This window comes from Schistocerca piceifrons, chromosome 11, assembly GCF_021461385.2.
Source record: "Schistocerca piceifrons isolate TAMUIC-IGC-003096 chromosome 11, iqSchPice1.1, whole genome shotgun sequence".
Lineage (NCBI taxonomy): Eukaryota > Metazoa > Arthropoda > Insecta > Orthoptera > Acrididae > Schistocerca > Schistocerca piceifrons.
Window position 1 is genome coordinate 16,697,247 of NC_060148.1, and position 17,125 is coordinate 16,714,371.

The window sequence follows — 17,125 nt, forward strand, 5'->3', positions numbered from 1 at the left end:
TGGAGTTGGGCAACTCCAGCATGACAATGCGACGCCGCAGCATTGCTGCAGAGTGGCTCAAAGAACACTCTTCCGAGTTAAAACACTTACGCTGGCCACCGCAATAAACATTATTGAGAGTATCTGGGATGGCTTGCAACATGCTATTCAGAAGGGATCTCCACCCTATTGTACTCTTACGGATTTTTGGACAACCGTGCAGAATTCGTGGTGTCAGTTCCCTCCAGCATTGCTTCAGACATTAGTCGAGTCCACGCCACGTCGCGTTGCGGCACTTCTGCCTGCTTGCGGGGGCCCTACACGATATTAGGCAGGTATAACAGTCTCTTTGGCTCTTCAGTGTAATACGCTAGTCAGAACGGGCAGCCTTGAGTAGTGAAGATCATCCTTTTTCACTAAGAGAAAGGATGATCTTCACTACTCAAGGTTAAATCTAACTTTCGCTCAGAAGGGGGTAAGTTATGCTGCCACAAAAGTCTTTGGTCAGTTACCTAATACGAGGTGCATTCAAGTTCTAAGGCCTCCGAGTTTTTTTTTCTAATGAAGTACTCACCCAGAATCGATAAAACTGGCTTTACTTCTCAACGTAATCGCCCTGCAGACGTACACATTTTTCACAATGCTGACGCCATGATCCCATGGCAGCGGCGAAGGCTTCTTTAGGAGTCTGTTTTGACCACTGGAAAATCGCTGAGGCAATAGCAGCACGGCTGGTGAATGTGCGGCCACGGAGAGTGTCTTTCATTGTTGGAAAAAGCCAAAAGTCACTAGGAGCCAGGTGAGGTGAGTAGGGAGCACGAGGAATCACTTCAAAGTTGTTATCACGAACAAACTGTTGCGTAACGTTAGCTCGATGTGCGGGTGCGTTGTCTCGGTGAAACAGCACACACGCAGCCCTTCCCGGACGTTTTTGTTGCAGTGCAGGAAGGAATTTGTTCTTCAAAACATTTTCGTAGGATGCACCTGTTACCGTAGTGCCCTTGGGAACGCAATGGGTAAGGATTACGCCCTCGCTGTCGCAGAATATGGACACCATCATTTTTTCAGCACTGGCGGTCACCCAAAATTTTTTTGGTGGCGGTGAATCTGTGTGCTTCCATCGAGCTGACTGGCAGTTTGTTTCTGGATTGAAAAATGGCATCCACGTCTCATCCATTGTCACAACCGACGAAAAGAAAGTCCCATTCGTGCTGTCGTTGCGCGTCAACATTGCTCGGCAACGTGCCACACGGGCAGCCGTGTGGTCGTCTGTCAGCATTCGTGGCACCCGCCTGGATGACACTTTTCGCATTTTCAGGTCGTCGTGCAGGATTGTGTGCACAGAACCCACAGAAATGCCAACTCTGGAGGCGATCTGTTCAACAGTCATTCGGCGATCCCCCAAAACAATTCTCTTCACTTTCTCGATCGTGACGTCAGACCGGCTTGTGCGAGCCCGAGGTTGTTTCGGTTTGTTGTCACACGATGTTCTACCTTCGTTAAAGTGTCGCACCCACGAACGCACTTTCGACACATCCGTAACTCCATCACCACGTGTCTCCTTCAACTGTCGATGAATTTCAATTGGTTTCACACCACACAAATTCAGAAAACGAATGATTGCACGCCTTTCAAATAAGGAAAACGTCGCCATTTTAAGTATTTAAAACAGTTCTCATTCTCGCCGCTGGCGGTAAAATTCCATCTGCCGTACGGTGCTGCCATCTCTGGGACGCATTGACAATGAACGCGGCCTCATTTTAAAACAGTGCGCATGTTTCTATCTCTTTCCAGTCCGGAGAAAAAAAATCGGAGACCTTAGAACTTGAATGCACCTCGTAGCATCAAAAGTCTCACAGACAGACATATAGCATTTAAAAGGAAATGAAAAGAATTACTTAATGGCAACTCCTTCTACTCATTAGATGAATTTTTGGATATAGTAAGTGGGTAATTTCCCCAACCCCCACAAAAAAAAATTAAAAATTAATAATATTAAGTGTCATGTAATATTTTGTGTAATGTAATGTGTTGTACAGACAGCTTTTATTAACCTGGCACGTTCCACATCATTACGAAGTGTCGTATTCATGATCTATGGAACAAGTACTAATCTAATCTAACCCACAGAGTGTTTATTCAGGCTAGCCGCTTGTCAGCGCTGCACTAACAAAGTTGCAGGAAACGAGTGGAAGTTTCGCGACCCTTTTCTGTCTCGGACGCTGGTCGACTGTCTCGTGGGCAGTCGGCGGTGTAGCATGGCGGTGTAGGATTTCGTCCATTAGCTGGCGACCACTTCCACGGACGCAGATTCCGAGAACCGCGGCACGGTGGTTAATTGACCAGCTGCAGCGAGTACTTGCAAGCACTTGTGTCACTAGATTTCCCTTCTCCTGTTGCTCTCGACAACTACTTGTTGGCAGCTGGGACTGCTACACGACTTGCACAGCTGTTGTGATGCGTAGCGTCTGAGACCTTTCCGTGCTGTACGTGTCTCCTACAGCGTGTCCCAGCTATCTTTTCCACCCAAAATATCTCTGGAACAGTAACAGCTATTGGAAAACGACTTTCACCGGTATCAATGTAGGGCTGGGGCCCATGAATGTACATATTTAGAAACATTCTAAAACGAAAGCATATGTCTTTTTTAACACAAACTTATGTTTTTTTAAATGGCCCTCCTATATTTTTTCTTCAACAATCCATAGCATGACAAAGCACATACACAATGGCGTTGATTGCATCCCAATATTCCCATTACATCCCGAGATATTGAGACGCGAAGTTGACGCTTGAAACACCCGACATGTGCTGCTAGCGCACGTCCTGAGGCTCAGGCGTGAACCCCATGCTGCCCGTAATCGCAGCAGACCGTATTATTCGTCTCGGACCTCTTGATAAGTATGGAAGTGTGATTACGCATGTCAATCACATCGCGATTACGGGCAGCATGGGGTTCACGCCTAAGCCTCAGGACGTGCGCTAGCAGCGCATGTCGGGTGTTTCAAGCGTCAACTTCGCGTCTCAACATCTCGGGATGTAACGGGAATATTGCGATGCAATCAACACCATTGTGTATGTGCTTTGTCATGCTATGGATTGCTGTAGAAAAAATATAGGAGGGCCATTTAAAAAAACATAAGTTTGTGTTAAAAAAACACATATGCTTTCGTTTTAGAATGTTTCCAAATATGTACATTCATGGGCCCCAGCCCTACATCGATACCGGTGAAAGTCGTTTTCCAATAGCTGTTATTGTTCCAGAGATATTTTGGGTGGACAAGATAGCTGGGATACCCTGTATAATGCTATAGTCTGCGCACGATTGCTGCAGCATTTAGGGATGATCAGGAAATTATGCAGCTATTACAAGTCACAAGTGACTGGGAAGTCATAGTTTCCGCAATAGCGCGTTATCAGTATCTGGCTGTGATCCAGTCACATCAAGACTGGCATCTTTTTCAGGGCGTCGATACTACCATGAAAGTCACGCGTTAGGTCGCAACTAAAGTAGCATTTAGCGTTCAAAGTCGCGCACCTTCTGTTGACCCAAGTTCATAACTATTTCTAATAAAAATGAATAGCGCGTGAGGCGTATCGCCGTATAACGATCCTGCCTTGGACGCGGTGGACGCGGTCCCAAGTTCATAACTATTTCTAATAAAAATGAATAGCGCGTGAGGCGTATCGCCGTATAACGATCCTGCCTTGGACGCGGTTAAGTGGGAGATGTTTCTCAGAGCTGGAGAGTGACAGATGGTGACGCGAGACTTGACCTGCACGTAGTTTATGTATCAGCCGATAGAGGGCAATATTGGATAGGGGGACTGTGATTTTAGTTTCGATTCTGCCCACTAGAGTGCACTAAAGTAATAGAATGTTTTTCATAAAGTGTTCTAGCATTTTCATAGAGTGTTATTATGTCTTTTTGTGCAGGTAATATGTTATAAATGTGTTTTAGCAGTATGAATGATGCGTGAGTCTGGTTTGAGGTTAATATGAAGATAATTGTTTAACGAGTTATGTAGTAGGATTTAGTGTGGGAACATTTCGAAGAAGTATGGATATGGACAAAGGGGATTTTTGTAGAATACATTTGCAAAGTAAGTTTATGGCAAACGGAAAGTTAATTCAGGTATAAATAACAACAGTAAATAACTTTATGCATAAGCAAAACTTCAGCATATTAGATAATTACGTCGGTAAAAAGTGCAGTCGTTAGGTTTACTATTTTGCGACTGGTTGTTGATGAAAAGCACGGACTGACGCGGGAGAATGTTGTTTTGCTATTGGCTGTTGAGTAAACTGACCAATGGTAAAGCCACATTCTTCGCGCGCCTTTCTCTGCTGGTAGAGAAGACTGAGAGTATTCTAGGTTAGAGATGGGTCGAACTCGTTCATTCCCGTGAACTACTTCATTCATTTCACTCTTTGCCGTGAAGCGTTCAAATGAAGTAGTTCATTCATTTAGTACGGAAGCCTGGCGAAGTTGCCCAGTTCGCCGCTCAGCCGCGGCTGCGCTCGCTTCGCCTCGCTCGTACAATAAAGCTTCGTAATACTTCATAAGTTTACCAACAGATGGCCGAACTATGCAGTAACGTGCACACAAAGTTTTACACACTTACAGCGTCTGAGTTAACTTAAACAGAGCATGGTCGAAGCCCGAAGGGGACAAAGAAAAGATAAACAGAGAAGCCTGTCACATATAAAGAAGTTATTACGTTTAATGAAGCTCGACATTTTCTCACGAAGCGCCCAAAGAAGTCTTTATCTGCCAAGTGAAACCTTATTTGTTGTATTCATGGACTGAAAACTACAAAATGGAATGAGTATGTTTACCACTGTCACAAAGTCTATATACCTACGTCAAGTAATTATTCAGAAGTTTTCCTGTATATTTTATTTTTGTTGAAAGTAATAATCCTCAAAATTCAAAATGTAAACTGTCACCTGTAGTCATTGGTACTATTTCAGGTAAAATCCCTCTTTATTTTATTCGGAAAGCAGTTTTTGTGTTTATTCACGCTTATACAATGGCTATCAACTCGCGATCGCGTAAAAGTAGTGACATTTGGGGTTTCTTCGCCGATTTAGGTGATGGGAAAGCAAAGTGCAACTGTTGTTCTAAGAGAAATGCCGCGCGATTCGTCGACAGGCAGTAGAGGGAGGACTGAAGTGAAAGGAGAATGAGTGACGTAGCACCGATGTAGTGGGAGAGGGAGAGGGGAAGAGAATTGAGTGAACTAGAAAAAAGTGTGGAGTGTGCCATCTGTGAAGAGTTTGAAGTACCAGTTCATTGAAATTGAGTGGTTCGTTCACACTTCACTGGAGTGAAGCGTTCATTTGAACGACTCATTCACGAGCTCCCCATCACTATTCTAGATAAGCGTCGAAGCCTAGCCAGGAAACAGTTCGGACGTGTGTAGTAGTAGTTACGTTGGAAATGATAAGTTGCCCGATCTAGCAGTGTTTCATACATCAAAAGTGTGGTAAAGTGACGGCATAATTATTCCGGTGGGCGTGTAGAAATTTCGGAATTTTTAAGTGAATTTTGTGACGAGAAAAGAGATATATTCCCCGTGGCGTATTGAGCAGGTCGGTGGCTAAAAACTGTGATTGCATTTCATACCGACAGACTTAATATTTGGCGAGCATTCACAATAAAAAACAAGCAGTATTTTTGTAGCTATTACGTTTACGCGAAATGCAACACCATAAACTTGCTATCGTGAGTGAAAGGGATTGTGAGTGACTGTGTTAAGACTGGCACGGGCTTGGCTGTGATACTTGTTCAGCTAAGTGTCAGAATATATTAACTGAGGACAAAATTTTCAACCTTTCATTTCGTGTGAAAACTTGCTCCCGAAACGTAGATTAGTGACTTTCATTGCAGCCTGGTTCACGTCGAAGTACAGTAGGTTTCGCTCGGCTTCCCTACTGATGATATGCTGAGACAATGTTCACAGGTAGGTGCTGGTCCGTCGTAAGAAGGGACGGAAGGAACCGCGCCGCCGCAAGCGTGGGGCATTGATGGCTGGGAGACTCCATCCGTCGAGGTTCGGCAGCCAAGTGCAAGTTTCATTTCAGTCGACGCCACATTGGGCGACATTCGAGGCGGTCATGAGGATGAAATGATGATGAGGACATCACAACAACCAGCCAGCGAGCGGAGAAACTGCCGAAGCTGGCCGGGAATCGAACCCTGGTCCACTTTATGGGAGACAAGCACGTTACTACACAGCTAAGCAGGCCGACTAATCCATAGAACCTTGAATCTAACTTTATCGGTGTACTAGGTTGGCCCACAAAGTTCTGTACTTGTGTGTGTGTGTGTGTGTGTGTGTGTGTGTGTGTGTGTGTGTGTGTGTGTGCGTGCGTGTGTAAAGGTACAGGTTTACACAAAGATACGATGGTCGTTCAGTTACTAATGTAACACTTTGTCACGTTTCCTACTCTTAAGGGGAGCCGGACGTGCCTATGCTGCCCATGTTGAAAACACTAAGTTTCAGGAACATTTATGAATAAACTACCAAATAGAAAAATTTGATTTTTTTTTTTTTTTGCATATAGAGTGGTTTACTATTGCAGTTATGACAGAGGAATTTTGGAGTATCTTTTCTAGTTTCCTTTCAATTATTTTTTTTATTAATGACCCAAATTTTTTTACAAATAATTGCTTTATAATTAAACTGAAATGAAACTACTGAACATATTGCCAAATGGCTGTGTTACAATGTAAGTTTGACCACTAGGACTGCTGTATAAAAATTTCATCTCTCTAGCTTGAATGGATTTTGAGAAAATGTTCCTTACATTCGAAAAATTCTAATTTACAGGAAATGGCTATCAAAGTTTCTCAATACATTCCTGCACTATAGGGTGGATTATCAGGGTCTTCTTCTTCATCCTCCAAAAGCTTCCTCTTCTGTCTTCTTTTCTGGCCTGTTGTTCCATCATACTTCATATGCCTTTCTCTTCTTTCTGCTCCTCTTATCCTTTCTCTGTCAATATTTCTTAGTGCTTGTACAGTGTTCACCCCAGCTGTAAATCCTAATGCCTTCACAACTTCACACTTCGCACTGTTCCCTTGGTTGTAGGTTGCTATTTCATCATAAATGCCAAAGTGCAGTGTTTTTATGCCTAGAAGCACCCTTTTAGGAATCACTTTCCAAATCAAATTGTTTACGCTCTCATTAGGATTCTGCGTCTTCCCATGTAGACATTTGTGTAACAATTCTGGCTGTGCTAAGTCATGAAAAATTGATTTTATTGTTCCCTCCTGATTCTTGTACATACTGCATATTACCCGCTTTACACAAGAAGTATAATACTACCAACAACAGGCGCAACACTGAACTAATTCGAAACGGTAAACAGCAAAGAGACGATGTTCCGCGCGCTTATTCATTGTAGTATCGCAACTTGGTATTAGTGTTAATTTTCTTTTCCCTACGTTCTTCCTCATCTTACATACACGGTTATTAAGACGTGGCATCATAACCAGAACAAAAGTGTACGACAATATTAAATGGAGAAAGATGTTCGAAATTCTGAGGAAAATAGGAGCAAGCTGTAAGGAAACACGGGTAATATTTGTCACAGAAAACAAGGTAGCCAACCCTTGCACACTCGCTGTATGCGTATAACATAAGGCGCTGTATGCGTAACAGGCCGAGAAAATCCCAAGCAGTTCGCCAGGAAGTCACGAGAGGGTGTTAGATGCATTCAGCGGCCGCCCATTTCCTCTGCAGGCGTGGGGGAAAATGGTAATAACGCCACTTCTAGGGCGAGTAGAACAATAATTCAAAGTTTACATCAAAGAGGAATGTTACAATTAATTTTCGGTAGCCAAAAAAAAAATTCGTAATTTTTTGGATTTGACCACGTCCGGCACCCCTTAAAGGGGAATCAAAAATGTAAATTAGCTTTCCAAATTAATAAAAAAAGGAGGAAAGTGCCATAAAATGGCGGTCGCGCGCGTACTGTCGCCCACAATACAGACGGCGCCTCGGGATGAAACTGCAACACTCCGTGCCGAGTTCGGCTTCAAGCGGCTAGTATAATTTAAAAAATAAAACATGGGCCACCATCAATAATTAGAACGAAGCGGAGACTGTGTCCGACTGTTGTAGGTCGCACAACGACGTCACTGTTAGTGGACGGCTGGCCGAATCATTCTTTCCGTCACTCGCGTGAAAACTGCGGCAGGATGCAAATGAAATGATCGGCGCACCGATCTCAGGGACGTGCAGCGATATACGCGGATTGAAATTAATGACTGAACACGAGAAGCGTTCGGCTATATACGTCTACTAACAATGGATCGTCGGCGCCTCTTTTCCAGCCGTGATCGTCTCAAGAACATAAATCATAAAATGTTGTTGTTGTGGTCTTCACTCCTGAGACTGGTTTGATGCACCTCTCCATGCTACTCTATCCTGTGCAAGCTTCTTCATCTCCCAGTACCTACTGCAACCTACATCCTTCTGAATCTGCTTAGTGTATTCATCTCTTGGTCTCCCTCTGCGATTTTTACCCTCCACGCTGCCCTCCAATGCTAAATTTGTGATCCCTCGATGCCTCAGAACATGTCCTACCAATCATTCCCTTCTTCTAGTCAAGTTGGGCCACAAACTCCTCTTCTCCCCAATTCCATTCAATACCTCCTCACTAGTTATGTCATCTAACCATCTAATCTTCAGCATTCTTCTGTTCTCTTCTGGTCCAAACTATTTATCATCCATGTTTCACTTCCATACATTGCTACACTCCATACAAATACTTTCAGAACGACTTCCTGACACTTAAATCAATACTGGATGTTAACAAATTTCTCTTCTACAGAAACACTTTCCTTGCCGTTGCCAGTCTACATTTTACATCCTCTCCACTTCGACCATCATCAGTCATTTTGCTCGCCAAATAGCAAAACTCCTTTACTACTTTAAGTGTCTCATTTCCTAATCTAATTCCCTCAGCATCACCCGACTTAATTAGACTACATTCCATTATCCTCGTTTTGCTTTTGTTGATGTTCATCTTATATCCTCCTTTCAAGACACTGTCCATTCCGTTCAACTGCTCTTCCAGGTCCTTTGCTGTCTCTGACAGAATTACAATGTCATCGGCGAACCTCAAAGTTTTTATTTCTTCTCCATGGATTTTAATACCTACTCCGAGCTTTTCTTTTGTTTCCTTTACTGCTTGTTCAATATACAGATCGAATAGCATCGGGGAGAGGCTACAACCCTGTCTCACTCCCTTCCCAACCACTGCTTCCCTTTCATGTCCCTCGACTCTTATAACTGCCATCTGCTTTCTGTACAAATTGTAAATAGCCTTTCTCTCCCTGTATTTTACCCCTGCCACCTTTAGAATTTGAAAGATAGTATTCTAGTCAACATTGTCAAAAGCTTTCTCTAAGTCTAAAATGCTTGAAATGTAGGTTTGCCTTTCCTTAATCTTTCTTCTAAGATAAGTCGTAGGGTCAGTATTGCCTCACGTGTTCCAACATTTCTACGGAATCCAAACCAATCTTCCCCGAGGTCGGATTCTATCAGTTTTTCCATTCGTCTGTAAAGAATTCGCGTTAGTATTTTGCAGCTGTGACTTATTAAACTGATAGTTCGGTAATTTTCACATCTGTCAACACCTGCTTACTTTGGGATTGGAATTATTATATTCTTCATGAAGTCTGAGGGTATTTCCCCTGTCTCATACATCTTGCTCACCAGATGGGAGAGTTTTGTCAGGACTGGCTCTCCCCAGGCTGTCAGCAGTTCTAATGGAATGTTGTCTACTCCCGGGGGCTTGTTTCGACTTAGGTCTTTCAGTGCTCTGCCAAACTCTTCACGCAGTATCGTATCTCCCATTTCAGGTTCATCTACCTCCTCTTCCATTTCCATAATGTTGTCCTCAAGAACGTCGCCCCTGTATAGAACCTCTATATACTCCTTCCACCTTTCTGCTTTCCCTTCTTTGCTTAGAACTGGGTTTCCATCTGAGCTCTTGATATTCATACAAGTGGTTCTCTTTTCTCCAAAGGCCTCTTTAATTTTCCTGTAGGCAGTATCTGTCTTACTCCTCGTGAGATAAGCCTCTACATTCTTACATTATAATTAACAACAATAATAAATACAAAGTGAAATGGAGGGTGGAAATTTAGAAATGAAAATCGTTGTAAAGTTAACTTTGACTATATTATAAGCACTTAAGGTTGAACCATGGACCTTGGTGGGGAGGCTTGCGTGCCTCAGCGACACAGATGGCCGTACCGTAGGTGCAACCACAACGGAGGGGTATCTGTTGAGAGGCCAGACAAACGTGTGGTTCCTGAAGAGGGGCAGCAGCCTTTTCAGTATTTGCAGGGGCAACAGTCTGGATGATTGACTGATCTGGCCTTGTAACATTAACCAAAACGGCCTTGCTGTGCTGGTACTGCGAACGGCTGAAAGCAAGGGGAAACTACAGCCGTAATTTCTCCCGAGGACATGCAGCTTTACAGAAGAATGCTGAAGATAAGGTGGGTAGATCACGTAACTAATGAGGAGGTATTGAATAGGATTGGGGAGAAGAGAAGTTTGTGGCACAACTTGACTAGAAAAAGGGATCGGTTGGTAGGACATGTTTTGAGGCATCAAGGGATCACCAATTTAGCATTGGAGGGCAGCATGGAGGGTAAAAATCGTAGATGGAGACCACGAGATGAATACACTAAGCAGATTCAGAAGGATGTAGGTTGCAGTAGGTACTGGGAGATGAAGAAGCTTGCACAGGATAGAGTAGCATGGAGAGCTGCATCAAACCAGTCTCAGGACTGAACACCACAACAACAACAAGGTACATTTTAACATAGATTGATACAGGGAGTCACGCCAATGCGTCCGTACCTAATCAGAGCGGAAACAGAACAGAACAAAAACCAGCGGACGCAAGATAAAAGAATTAGACACAAAAATGGCTAACGAAATTAAACAGAGGTTGTACGCCAACAGAAACAACGATAAGTACACACAGATGAAACTATAAGACAGAATGTAATACGGAATCTCTGACTCCGTAAATGTCGGAAATAATTTTAAAAGCAAAATAAATACTGCTCATTAAAAAGTTGTACTACAACTTCTTTTCTCGGTCAATTTTTGTCGAAAAAAAAAGAAATGCAGAATTTGTCGTGGGATATAGCGGAATATCCAAGCTTCAGCCGCTACAGTTTCTCGGAGTTCTGGTAGGTGGCAGCACTGCACATAGCTTCAAAATGGCGTCTGTAGTGTAGGTGCGTTCCAAGCAGACTGCTGTCATTGAGTTTATTTAGGCGGAAAATGGGAGCATCATAAACATTCACAGGCCCTTGCAGAATGTCTAGGGAGACCCGGAAGTGAACAAAAGCAGGGTGAGTCGTTGGGCGAAGCGCCTCTCAGATCGCGCAAACCTCTCCGATCTCCCTCGTGCTGGTCGGACGCACACGGCGATGGCTCGTAGAATGCTGGTACATGCGGACAGTCTCATTGTAGGTGCTCGGCGAACCACGCCCAAACACCTCGCTACACAACTGGACGTCTCGGTTGGTCGTACTGACGCACTCGCCCACCAGCTAGGGCACTCAAAGGTGTGTCCCCGCTCAGTTCCTCGCAGTGTACTAGAAGTCCGTAAAGAACGATGAAGAATCACCTGCACGGAATTGCTCATGCCTTACGAGGCTGACCGTCCCAATTTTTTGTCGGAGATCGTCACAGGCCATCGCCTATCTGTCCATCACTCGCTTGTAAAAGTTTATGGTGTACACATTCCTATACTTTTAATCTTTAAGTGTAAATTAACATGCCATTTATATGTTCAGAGCTCCTCAGAGAATTGCGTAATGCTTGTGTTCTTGTATCGATATACAACCGTGAGATGTCGCTCATCTTTCGCTGATGTTGAGTGGGCTATCTGTTTACTATCTGACGACGGCCTAGGGAACGGAAAGCCCGTTCATACCCAACTAAATTACTGGCCATTAAAATTGCTACACCAAGAAGAAATGCAGACGGTAAACGGGTATTCATTGGACGAATGTATTATACTAGAACTGACATGTGATTACATTTTCACGCAATTTGGGTGCATAGATCCTGAGGAATCAGTACCCAGAACATCCACCTCTGCCCGTAATAATGGCCTCGATACGCCTGGGCATTGAGTCAGAGTTCGGATGGCGTGTACACGTACAGCTGCCCGTGCATCTTCAACACGATACCACAGTTCATCAAGAGTAGTGACTGGCGTGTTGTGACGAGACAGTTGCTTGGCCACCATTGACCAGACGTTTTCAATTGGCGAGAGATACGGAGAATGTGCTGGCCAGGGCAGCAGTCGAACATTTTCTGTATCCAGAAAGGCCCGTACAGGACCTGCAACATGCGGTCGTGCATTATCCTCTTGAAATTCGCCGGGATCGAATGAAGGGTAGAGCCACGGGTCGTAACAATTCTGAAATGTTAATTCCTCTGTTCAAATTGCCGTCAGTGCGAACAAGAGGTGACCGAGACGCGTAACCAATGGCACCACATACCATCACGCCGGGTGATACGCCAGTATGGTAATGACGAATACACGCTTCCAACGTGCGTTCACCGCGATGTCGCCAAACACGGATGCCACCATTGTGGTGCTGTAAACAGAACCTCAATTCATCCGAAAAAATGACGTTTTGCCATTTGTGCACCCAGGTTCGTCGTCGAATACACCATCGCAGGCGCTCCTGTCTGTGATGCAGCGTCGAGGGCAACCGCAGCCACGGTCTCCAAGCTGATAGTCCGTGCTGCTGCAAACGTCGTCGAACTGTTCGTGCAGATGGCTGTTGTCTTGCAAACGTCCCCATCTGTCGACTCAGGGATCGAGACGTGGCTGCACGATCCGTTACAGCCATGCGGATAAGATGCCTGTCATCTCGACTGCTAGTGACACGAGGCCGTTGGGATCCAGCACGGCATTCCGTATTACCCTCCTGAACCCACCGATTCCATATTCTGCCAACACTCGTTGGATCTCGACCAACGCTAGTTAGCAATGTCGCGATACGATAAACCGCAATCGCGATAGGCTACAACCCGACCTTTATCAAACTCGGAAACGTGATGGTCCGTATTTCTCCTCGTTACACGAGGCATTACAACAACGTTTCACCAGGCAACGCCGGTCAACTGCTGTTTGTGTATGAGAAATCGGTTGGAAACTTTGCTCATGTCAGCACGTTGTAGTTGTCGCCACCGGCGCCAACCTTGTGTGAATGCTCTGAAAAGCTAATCATTTGCAAATCACAGCATCTTCTTCCTGTCGGTTAAATTTCGCGTCTGGTGCACGTCATCTTCGTGTGTAGCCATTTTAATGGCCAGTAGTGTATTAAATAAATACGGTCCAAGACAAAAGAAAAGACAGACCATGAAGGAATTATCTGAATGAGACGAAAACCGCTGGATGTAATACAAGAGGGTAAGTCAATAATTATCCGCAATGTAGTTATATTTTTGTTTATTTTGACAGTACTGTCGTTTTACATTGATGATGCATGCTTTGTTTATTCGTTGTTGTATCTTTGCAATTTTCAAGCTGCTAGGTTAGTTTCGTTATCGCTTCCGTGCTGTTAATCATGGCTGCTCCGCTGTCTATTTGCACCAAAGATCAGCAACGTCCAGTGATCCGTTTTTTTGTGGTCGGAGGGCGTATCAGGGGCCGAAATTCATCGAAGACTTGCGGTACAGTACGGGAACAGTGTTTTGCCACAATGGAGTGTCTACGAATGGATTGAAAAATTCCGAAATGGTCGCACAAGCGTTACGCACGATGAAGGAGCCGGAAGGCCGTTTACCGCCACAAATGAAAAAACCATTGAGCGTTCACGTGAAATTATTCTCCTAGATAGACGATTAACTATGGCGAAGTGGCACATCATCTGCCAATTAGTCACGGTTCTGCCTAGTTTAAAGTAATCTGGTGTGTTGCAGATTCCCACCAGTGTAGTATTCAGAGGTCCTTGTGAGCGGTCGTGACTACGGCCGTTGTTGAAAGGGGGCGGAAAACAAAATTGTTATTCTGCCTCTGAATTATTGTAACCTGATATTTCGAAGGTGCTTTCTGACTGTAATTTTAAACCTGTTTTTGAAAAGGCTATTAGGAATAAAATTCACATTTGTTAACGGAAATTTTTATTTTCCATCAGTTACTTCCTGGCAACTACTTCCACGCTCAGCTAGTGTGATTAAATGTGTTAATGTTCTTGGTGAATCGCTAGTAAATAAAGTAAATTCTTTAAGAAAAGATTTTGAAAGTACTAAAATTCACGGTTCAGCGCCAAATTTGAATTTTGCTTACGTTTTATCTTTGTGTGTGTGTGTGTGTGTGTGTGTGTGTGTGTGTGTGTGTCTGCATGGACTCATCATTTTACACACTGAAGAAACACCAAGTAAAAGACAGCACAAACAGCTAAGAAGCGTACACCTCCCTTCGCAGTGTTCGTCCAGAAGCTTTTAGGGACGGACCTCCATTCACGGACAGCAGCAGTTCCTCTCTCGCTGGAGACCGATCCTCACTGACTCTCTGTATTTACTTTTGTCTGTGGTCGACTTGTTAGTCAGTCACTTGTGCAGCCCTCAGGCATTCTTATTCGAAGCACATTTGCTAGCAGTTCAGTTTTTCAAAGAATAAAAAATACTAAACTCCGCCCAAACAGGCCTAGGGCGCCCCGACGGGACCGACCGACCGCCGTGTCATCCTCCAACCACAGGCGTTACTGGATGCGGATTTGGAGGGGCATGTGGTCAGCACACCGCTCTCTCGGCCGTATGTCAGTTTCCGAGACCGGAGCCGCTACTTGTCAGTCAAGTAGCTCCTCAGTTTGTCTCACAAAGGCTGAGAACACCCCGCTTGCCAACAGCGCTCGGCAGACTGGGCGGTCACCCATCCAAGTGTTAACCCAGCTCGACAGCGCTTAACTTCGGTGATCTGGCGGGAACCAGTGTTAACGCTGCGGCAAGGCTGTAGGCTTTTCAGAGATGTCTGTTAGCTGTGAATCTGGGAGAAGTACTTCATTATGGAGATCAGAACTCGTTTACAACACTTTCTGTCTATTTACATACATTACTGGCCATTAGAATTACTACAGCAAGAAGAAATGCAGATGATACACGGGTGTCCCCCCATGAACCATGGACCTCCTCCCCCCCCCCCCCCCCCCCCCCCATGAACCATGGACCTTGCCGTTGGTGGGGAGGCTTGCGTGCCTCAGCGATACAGATAGCCGTACTGTAGGTGCAACCACAACGGAGGGGTATCTGTTGAGAGGCCAGACAAACGCATGGTTCCTGAAGAGGGGCAGCAGCCTTTTCAGTAGTTGCAGTGGCAACAGTCTGGATGATTGACTGATCTGGCCTTGTAACAATAACCAAAACGGCCTTGCTGTTCTGGTACTGCGAACGGCTGACAGCAGGGGGAAACTACAGCCGTCATTTTTCCCGAGGGCATGCAGCTTTACTGTATGATTAAATGATGATGGCGTCCTCTTGGGTAAAATATTCTGGAGGTAAAATAGTCCCCCATTCGGATCTCCGGGCGGGGACTACTCAAGAGGACGTCATTATCAGGAGAAAGAAAACTGGCGTTCTAAGGGTCGGTGCGTGGAATGTCAGATCCCTTAATTGGGCAGGTAGGTTAGAAAATTTAAAAAGGGAAATGGATAGGTTAAAGTTAGATATAGTGGGAATTAGTGAAGTTCGGTGACAGGAGGAACAAGACATTTCGTCAGGTGAATACAGGGTTATAAATACAAAATCAAATAGGGGTAACGCAGGAGTAGGTTTAATAATGAATAAAAAAATAGGAGTACGGGTAAGCTACTACAAACAGCATAGTGAACGCATTATTGACGCCAAGATAGGCACGAAGCCCACGCCTACTACAGTAGTACAAGTATATATGCCAACTAGCTCCGCAGATGACGAAGGAACTGATGAAATGTATGACGAGCTAAAAGAAATTATTCAGGTAATGAAGGGAGACGAAAATTTAATAGTCATTGGTGACCGGAATTCGGGAGTAGGAAAAGGGAGAGAAGGAAACATAGTAGGTGAATATGGACTGGGGCTAAGAAATGAAAGAGGAAGCCGCCTGGTAGAATTTTGCGCAGAGCATAACTTCAAATCATAGCTAACACTTGGTTCAAGAATCATGAAAGAAGGTTGTATACATGGAAGAACCCTGGAGATACTAAAAGGTGTCAGATAGATTATATAATGGTAAGACAGAGATTTAGGAACCAGGTTTTCAATTCTAAGACATTTCCAGGGGCAGATGTGGATTCTGACCACAATCTATTGATTATGAGCTGTAGATTAAAACTGAAGAAACTGCAAAAAGGTGGGAAAGTAAGGTGATGGGACCTGGATAAACTGACTAAACCAGAGATTGTACCGAGTTTCAGGGAGAGCATAAGGGAACAATTGACAGGAATGGGGGAAAGAAATACAGTAGAAGACGAATGGGTAGCTTTGAGGGACGCAATAGTGAAGGCAGCAGAGGATCAAGTAGGTAAAAAGATGAGGGCTAGTAGAAACCCTTGGGTAACAGAAGAAAATTAAATGTAATTGATGAAAAGAGAATATACAAAAATGCAGTAAATGAAGCAGGCAAAAAGGAATACAAACGTCTCAAAAATGAGATCGACAGGAAGTGCAAAATGGTTAAGCAGGGATGGCTAGAGGACAAATGTAAGGATGTATAGGCTTATCTCACTAGGGGTAAGGTACATACTGCCTACAGGAAAATTAAAGAGACCTTTGGAGAAAGAGGAACCACTTGCATGAATATCAAGAGCTTTGATGAAAACCCAGTTCTAAGCACAAAGGGAAAGCTGATAGGTGGAAGGAGTATATAGAGGATCTATACAAGGGCGATGTACTTGAGGACAATATTATGGAAAAGGAAGAGGATATAGATGAAGATGAAATGGGAGATATGATACTGCGTGAAGAGTTTGACAAAGCACTGAAAGACCTGAGCCGAAACAAGGCCCCCGGAGTAGACAACATTCCATTAGAACTACTGACAGCCTTGGGAGAGCCAGTCCTGACAAAACTCTACCATCTGGTGAGCAAGATGTATGAGACAGGCG